This window comes from Hibiscus syriacus, unplaced genomic scaffold (genome assembly GCF_006381635.1).
Source record: "Hibiscus syriacus cultivar Baekdansim isolate YM2019G1 unplaced genomic scaffold, ASM638163v2 tig00111542_pilon, whole genome shotgun sequence".
Lineage (NCBI taxonomy): Eukaryota > Viridiplantae > Streptophyta > Magnoliopsida > Malvales > Malvaceae > Hibiscus > Hibiscus syriacus.
This window is the reverse complement of record NW_024063115.1, coordinates 1047420-1056511: the sequence shown is the minus strand read 5'-3', so window position 1 is coordinate 1056511 and position 9092 is coordinate 1047420. Positions and strand designations below refer to the sequence as shown.

The 9092-nt window shown below is 39.0% G+C and overlaps 1 pseudogene; it reads left to right on the top strand.

The window, feature by feature from the left end:
• Positions 1-1798: 1798 nt before the first annotated feature.
• LOC120164797 lies at positions 1799-8478 on the top strand (annotated as a pseudogene).
• Positions 8479-9092: the final 614 nt, after the last annotated feature.

Below are 9092 nucleotides of genomic sequence, written 5' to 3'. Positions count from 1 at the left end.
ATCGGCACAAGAACAAGGAAGATAGACAAGTAAATCTGCAACAAGCAGAAGCATTGTCAACGATGAGAGGGCGATCAACAGAACGTGACCAAAGCAGCAGTCACAAACATAGTAGATCGAAGTCGAGGAGCAAGAAGAATTTAAAATGCTACAACTGTGGAAAGAAGGGTCACTTGAAGAAGGATTGTTGGAGTCTAAATAAAAACTCCAATCCACAAGGCAATACCCCAAACACTTCAGATGATGGAGATGATCTATGCTGTGAAGCGTCAACCACCGTGGAAGGCGGAAAAAGATTTGCAGATATATGACTCATTAATTCGGGAGTAACATATCACATGACCTCAAGAAGAGAATTGTTCCATTATTATGAACCTGTCTTAGGAGGATCTGTGTATAGTTGTAATGATCATGCCTTAGAGATCGTTGGCGTGGAAACTATCAAATGAAGATGTATGATGGACATTAAAGTTGTTCGAGATGTACGACACGTGAAAGGCCTGAAGAAAAATTTATTATCCTACGAATTGTTGGATAATAATGCAAGCAAGATTGAAACATGGAAAGGAATCATGAAGGTGTTCCGTGGAGCGCTTTTGGTGCTGAAAGGCGAAAAGATAGCTGCAAACTTGTACATGCTGAAAGGAGAGACTTTGCTAGAAGCAGAAGCCTCTGTTGCCTCATATAGTTCAGATTCTGCAATGCTATGGCATTAGAAACTTGGACACATGTCAGAACAAGGAATGAAAGTCCTTGTGGAGCAAAGCTACTTCCAGGCTTAACAAATGTATCACTTACTTTGTGAGCATTGCATAACAAGTAAGCAACACCGGTTGAAATTCACACATCAAGTTCTAGAGGCAAAAGTGTTCTAGAATTGGTTTCACTCTGACGTTGGCAAGAACCAGTTACATTCCTAGGCGGAGCAAAATACTTTGTCTCATTTATTGATGACTACTCCAGGAGATGTTGGGTGTACCCTATTAAGAAGAAGTCAGACGTGTTTTCCACTTTCAAAAACTTCAAACCGCGGGTGAAACTTGATTCTGGAAATAAAATCAAGTGTTTCAGAACAGATAATGGAGGAGAATACACAAGTGAAGAATTTGATGAATTTTGCATGAAGAAGGCATCAAAGACAGTTCACAGTGGCGAACACTCCTCAACAAAATGGAGTGGCAGAGCGGATGAACAGAACCTTGTTAGAAAGAACAAGACTAATGTTAAGGGATGCAGGCCTAGAAAAATCATTCAAGGACAAAGCATATACGAGTTCAGTACCATTTCATTCATGAAAAGGTGGAAGAATGGACGATAGTTATGCAGAAGATTCATACCAAAGAAAACATAGCAGATTTCATGACAAAGGCGATCAATGCCGATAAATTTACTTAGTGTCGATCCTCTTGTGGCATGTCAGAAAAATAAGCAACATGAAGGTCCAAAGTAGAAAGAATAGTGTGAAGATATGATTGTTCCAATCAATATTAAATGATATCCAATGTAGTTTATCCTAAATATCAATATTAAACAAACCCAATAAATTATTTATTTATTTAATGTAATTTTGAATTGTATATTCTTAGATCTTATTGTCGCGGAAGCGATGCGTTTGGAATGACATAATGCAGGCTGTATTTACAAAATCCGAGATTTGGAAGAATTCAAGCTTTCTTCCCTGTCAATTGTTGACCTTACATTTCTTTATCAAAACGAAAGACAAGTTCAACTTAAGTAGTTTTAAAATAACCACTCGCGATAGTTTTCCTTCCATGATCTGAAACAAAGCAAGAAAAAAACTGAAGCCGTTATGGAATCTGGTGGAGGTAGAAGAAGAGTGGTAGTTGTTGGCGGTGGAATTGGCGGCTCTCTCATGGCCAAAACTATCCAATTAAATGCTGATCTTACTCTCATCGATCCGTAAGATTTCTTTTATTCTCAAATTGATTTTTTTCCTTCAATTTCAATTCATTTCTTATGAAAAACTTCGGAATGCAAGTTTAATGAAACGAGCAACTGAATTGAATATCTTGGTTTATTCGATTTCTCCTTGTGCAAGCCTTTGATGTGTGTACGGAATATAGAATTGTGGTTCTTTTGGCCAAGTTTAGCTTGTGTTTGGCTCTTTAAAAGTTCTTAATGCTGACAATTGGGATATCGTCGTTTTGATCTCAGGAAGGAGATCTTGAGCTCACATGGGCAAAATTAAGGAACATGGTGGAGCCTGTTGGAAATAAAACACTCACACAAACAACTTTTATTGAAACTCAAACAAATATTACAAGAGCACTCTCACTAAAAAACAAGAACTACAACTCACTCTTATAAGACTTTGCTTCTTCACTCACTTAGAAGCTCTTAATTTTTCTTGATGCTTAAAACTAAAATGGGAAGGGGTATTTATACTACTCAAGAACAATCCTACACCACACAAATAAACTAATTTAAACCATTACAAATTCAACAAATATCTAACTCTCACCTAACTAAATTGATGTAAGCAATGACATCATTACTTAAATGATGTAAGCAATGACATCTTTAATTAAATGATGTAAGTAATGACATCAATTTAGTTTGGGTTTGAGTTTAGGCTCCCATAATGGATCAAGTTTATGATCCAACACCCCCCCTTAAACTTGATCTTGTGACTTCACGTATTCAACTTCCACATCTTTTCTTGCAACACACTCCCTTATATAGTGGTAGCGAATATCAATGTGCTTGCTTCGATCATGGAATACTGGATTCTTCGCTAAGGCAATGGCTGACTTGTTGTCGACACAAACCTTGGTAGGCTCTTCTTGTATCAAACCAATCTCCTTCAATAGATTTCTAAGCCAAATTGCATGACAAACACATGAGGTAGCAGCAACATATTCCGCTTCACAAGTGGACAATGTGACAATCGGTTGTTTCTTTGACATCCATGTGAATGCAATATCTCCCATGAAAATACGAATCCAATGCTCCTTTGATTATCTATGTCTCCACCCCAATCACTGTCGCTATCAACAAGCTTGTAATTATTAAAAACTGAATAGAACAAGCCAAAGTCAATTGTACCTTTCAGATAGCGAAGAATTCTCTTTGCGGCTTTAAAATGGGTAGTTGTTGGAGATTCCATGTAGCGACTAACCAATCCAACTGCATGAAGAATATCGGGTCTCGTACAAGTTAGATAGCGTAGACTTCCTACCAAACTTTTAAAGAATGTTGGATCTACACTTTCGCCTTCTTCATGTTTGGTCATCTTGATCCCGTATTCTGCCGGTGTGTTTATTGGCTTACAGTTCTCCATCTTGAACTTCTTCAGTATCTCCTTTTCATAGCTTTCCCGTGAAATGAAAATTCCATCATTTTGTTGCTTAACTTCAATGCCAAGGTAGTACGCCATGAGCCCCATGTCTGTCATCTTGAATTCTTTCATCATCACATCCTTGAATTCATTAAACATGCTTGGGTTGCTTCCAGTGAAGATCAAATCGTCCACGTAGAGGCACACGATCAAAATATCTTCATCTTTGATCTTGATATATAGAGCATGCTCGTAGGGACATTTGTTGAAGCCATTCTTTTGGAAGTACTTGTCGATTCGGCTATTCCATGCCCTTGGTGCTTGTTTTAGCCCATAAAGAGCCTTTTTTAACTTTAACACCTTGTCTTCATGCCCTTTGACTTCATAGCCTGATGGTTGTTGAATGTAAAGTTCCTCTTCAAGAACTCCATTTAGGAAGGCAGACTTTACATCCATCTGTTGTATCTTCCACTTGTTTTGAGCTGCCAAAGAAATGATTAGTCTAATAGTCTCCAATCGAGCAACAGGAGCAAATACCTCATCATAGTCAATTCCAGCCTTTTGACTATAGCCTTTAGCAACTAGCCTCGCCTTGTGCCTTTCAATCTCTCCTTTGGCGTTTTGCTTTGTTTTGTACACCCATTTGACTCCTATCGCCTTATGTCCCTTGGGAAGTGAGGTAAGTTCCCATGTGTCATTCTTCTCGATGGCCTTGATTTCTTCGTTCATCGCATCTCTCCATTTCTTTTCTTGTACCACTTCTTGAAAGCTCACTGGTTCACAATCGGAAAACAAACAAAATAATGTAAGATTATCTTGTCGTTCAGTTACCTCATAGAGATCTCTAAGGCTTCTTGTGCGTTGCACAACTCTTTCACTTTGACTCCCACTTGACGATGATGAAGGTGATGAGTCTCCTTGAGTGGTTGATGTTGGTGAAGTGGGTGGAGTTGCAAGCTCTTGTTGAGATTCATCTAGTTGTTCCCTCATTGTCTGCTCATCTTCTTCAAACTGAGGAAAGAAATTGAAGTCATTTGTATGAGAGTTAAAATCCTATTCTCCTTCTTCGTTGAAGACCACATCTCGACTAATCACAAACTTCTTATTGTCTGGATTGTACAACTTGTAGCCCTTCAAATTAGCATCATAGCCGATGAAGATAAAACTCTCTCTTTTATCATCAAGCTTCGTTCTTCTCTCGTCTGGTACGTGAACATGGGCTATACTTCCAAAGGTTCTCAAGTGAGAAATTCCAGGCTTTTCTTCCACTCCATTCTTCTTGTGGTGTCTTTCCCCATACACTTCTTGTTGGAGATCGGTTTGTCAAGTAGATTGCACACGCTACTGCCTCCGCCCAAAATTCCTTGGGTAGTTTCTTGCTTTTGAGCATGCTTCGTGCCATGTCGAGGATTATTCTGTTCTTTCTTTCTGCCACACCATTTTGCTGGGGGGATCTAGGAACTGTCATTGGTCGACGAATTCCATTTGCTTCACAGAACTCTTGAAACTCCCTGGAAGTAAATTCTCCACCTCGATCGGATCTCATGGCTTTGATCTTTCTACTACTTTCTCTCTCCACTGCTGCTTTGAACTTCTTGAAGACTTCAAAAACTTCTGACTTCTGTTTCAAGAAATATACCCAGGTTTTTCTTGAAAAATCATCAATGAAGAAGAGAAGAAAATAGTTATTGTTACCGAGAGAGCTTGGCTTGATCGGTCCACATACATTGGTATGGATGAGCTCAAGTGGCTTCTTAGCTCTTGTCTCTGACTCCTTTGGAAAGCTTTTCCTGAATTGTTTCCCGACTAGACACCCTTCACAGAGCTGGTCAGGATGGTTGATGTGAGGTAGTCCTTTCACCATCTCCTTCTTAGATAACAGCTCTAGACCTCTAAAATTTAGATGCCCAAATCGAAGATGCCAAAGCCATGATGCATCTTTGTAGCAAGATTTCAGGCACTTTGCAACATCATTTTGTATGTTGATTAAGAACATTCTATTCTTTGACATCGGCACTTTAGCAATGAAGTTATTCTTATCATCTTTTATAGAAAGATTATAATTATTCATATGAATATCATAACCTTTCTCTACCAGTTGCCCTAAACTTAAAATGTTACTTTTCATATTGGGCACGTAGTAGACATTTGATATAAATTGATGTCTCCCATCTTTCAAACGGATAAGAATGTTACCTCTCCCTTTCACTGCTATTGTGGAATCATCTCTAAACGAAATATTTCCGCTTACTGACTCGTCTAGCTCCACAAACATGTCTTTCCTTCCACACATGTGATTGCTTGCACCACTGTCAAGATACCAGGAATTTGCTTGGCCACCATCAATTTCCTTTCGTGCTAGAAGAGTTTCTTTGCCATCTGTCTTTTCCTCCACGTAATTGGCCTTCTCCTCAATTTTGTTGTTGGGAGCTCTACATTCTGAAGCATAATGCCCAAATTTTTGACAATTATAACATCGAATTTGAGATTTGTCATACTTTGAGTTTGGATTAATTCTTCCATGGCCTCGTGTTGAGCTTTCTCCTTTCTCATAGTTGTTGTTGGAATTGTTATTGTTGTAATTCCAGCCTCGTCCACGACCTCGACTTCCACCTCGTCCATGGCCTCTACCTCTGCCTTGGCCACGTTGGTTTCTATCATTGCATTGGCGCTCATGCATATCCTTGAGTTGCAGCTTGAGGAGTTGCTCAGTAAACTCATGCTTCTTCTTATGCTTCTCTTCGTATGCTTGCAATGATCCTTGGAGCTGCTCGATCTTCATTTCTTCCAAGTCTTTAGTTTCTTCAATCGTCACGACGATGTGTTCAAATTTGGGATCCAACGAACGGAGTATCTTCTCTATTATCCTCACATCTTCTAACTTTTCACCATTTCTTTTTAATTGATTAGAAACAGCTACTACTCTTGAGAAATAATCTGAAATAGACTCAGATGCTTTCATGTGTAAGGATTCGAATTCACCTCTTAATGTTTGGATACGAACCTTCTTTACTTGCTCGGATCCTTTGTAAGAGGTTTGCAGCTTCTCCCATGCTTCCTTGCTAGAGCTTGCACTTGAAATCTTTTCAAAACCATCATCATCTAATGCTTGGTAGATGAGGTAGAGAGCCTTCTTGTCTCTCTTTCTTGAATCCTTCAAAGTTGTCTTTTGATCTGGTGTAAGAGTAACAAAAACATCATCATCCATAATCTCGTTATAGCATTTCTCTATGATATCCCACACATCTTGTGATCCAAGAAGTGCCTTCATTTTGATACTCCAATTGTCGTAGTTATTGTTGTTGAGTGTCGGAACTTGGAATGGTGCCATACCATTTGCCATATCTCTCAATATAATGAGATTTTGTAAAATCTGATTGCACGAATGAATCCGAAACGCCGAAAAAACCTTGGGAGGGACTTGGACAACTCGGTCAAGGGCTCCAACTCGGCTGACTCGACTCAACTCAGTGAGTCAACTCGATTTTCTGGCAGCAGTCTTCCGACGGTGCGTGGCGGTGCGTCAGAACTCAGATTGAGAAAATTCTGGCGGCGTTGGATTTCTCTCGTCGAGACCTTCGATCTTTCCAACTCGCTCTGATGCCACTTTGTTGGAAATAAAACACTCACACAAACAACTTTTATTGAAACTCAAACAAATATTACAAGAGCACTCTCACTCAAAAACAAGAACTACAACTCACTCTTATAAGACTTTGCTTCTTCACTCACTTAGAAGCTCTTAATTTTTCTTGATGCTTAAAACTAAAATGAGAAGGGGTATTTATACTACTCAAGAACAATCCTACACCACACAAATAAACTAATTTAAACCATTACAAATTCAACAAATATCTAACTCTCACCTAACTAAATTGATATAAGCAATGACATCATTACTTAAATGATGTAAGCAATGACATCTTTAATTAAATGATGTAAGTAATGACATCAATTTAGTTTGGGTTTGGGTTTAGGCTCCCATAATGGATCAAGTTTATGATCCAACAGAGCCATCGTTTGCGGATAGATTGGTGATAAACCATGGAGATTACCTTACCAATAGACGTATCTTAACGTCAGCCACGATAAGCATCACCAACACCGAAGTATTGACCGCTGACGGCCGTCATATTGTTTATGATTATCTTGTAATTGCTACCGGACACGCTGATCCAGTTCCCGTAACTGAGGAGGAGAGACTTCATCAATATGAGGCAGGTAAAAAACTGCAGAAACTGATTGTCTTCCTAGTTGTGGAATGCATTATTGAGGATTTCACTTACTTCGAGCACGATTCTTCAGCCTTTTAGTGTGTTATAGAGAACAATTTTGGATTATATTCTTCTCAAGTTAATTCTATTGTATTCACATGTTGGCAGAAAATAAAAAGTTACAATGCTCAGTCTATTTTGATTGTCGGAGGAGGTCCATCTGGTGTCGAACTTGCTGGAGAAATCGCCACTGACTTTTCCAGAAAGAAGGTTACCCTGGTCCATAAGGGACAGAGGCTAGTTGAATTCATTGGGACAAAGGCTTCTGATAAGAGTTTAGGCTGGCTGAGATCAAAGAAAGTTGAAGTAAAAATAGAGCAAGCAGTTGATTTGAATTCCACTTCGGATGGAAGCCGAATATATCGAACCTCAACAGGAGAAAGCATCAAAGCGGATTGCCATTTTCTCTGTGTCGCCAAACCATTGGCTACATTATGGCTTAGTGAGACTATAATGAAGACCAACTTGGATAAATGGAAGGTTGATGGTTGATGAGTATTTGAGAGTCAAGGGTCGAAGCAATATATTTGCAGTTGGAGATATCACTGATATACCAGTAAGTTTTATCCCAAGATCAATAATACTAGTTGCATTCGCTTATAGATTATAATGTGTATATAGTCCACCCTCTTTCGTGCAACAATCCAGGAACTCAAACAAGGTTACATAGCTCATAAACATGCCACGGTGGTATTTAAAAACTTGAAGCTGTTGATGGATGGAGGAAAAGAAAGCAAAATGACCAAGTACAAACCTGTTTCGGTGATTGCAATGGTTTCCCTTGTAATGAAAGATGCCATCGCCCAGTTTCCTTTTACGACTCTCAGCGGACGTGTTCCGGGCTTGCTCAAATCCGGGGACTTGTTTGTAGGCAGAACCAGAAAGCAGATGGGTTTACAGCCTTAAGCTTATTCGGACGTCTAAAACAAGTCAGTTTTCTATTGTAGTTTCCATACATCCCCATTGTTTTGGTCTGAGAGTCGCGTATTTATTTCTTATATTGTTTAATTTGGCTGTTCACTTGTATGATGCTTGGCTTTGTGCATTGACATGTATCTTTATTTGTTAGTAAAAGTTCCACAAGCGTTCATCTCGTCTAAATATTCAGATTTGAAAATGAATGTCAGTATTTGTATTTTGTTAGTCTTGCTAGGATGCCCGAAATGAAATCAATACACAGCATAACAAACAATTAACAAGCAACAAAATCGACATATGTATCCCTTGAGCACTGAAAGTCCGAAACAGTGAGAAGAACAATGGGAAGTTTCGAATTATCATGCAAGACAATGAGAAGAACAATGTCATCGGCTTTCAAGATACTGCAAAACCCTAGATCAAACTTCCTTTAAGAATGGTACATTTTCAGTTTGGAACTGCTTTATTGCTTCAATTACTTTTACAGCAAAGGCCTCGTCCTCGGGGCAATATGCAATAGGATCAGACAACAATGGGAGTGGAATATTGAGCACACCTTCTAGCGTCGCATGAACGCAATAAGCCGAGTATGTAATATGATA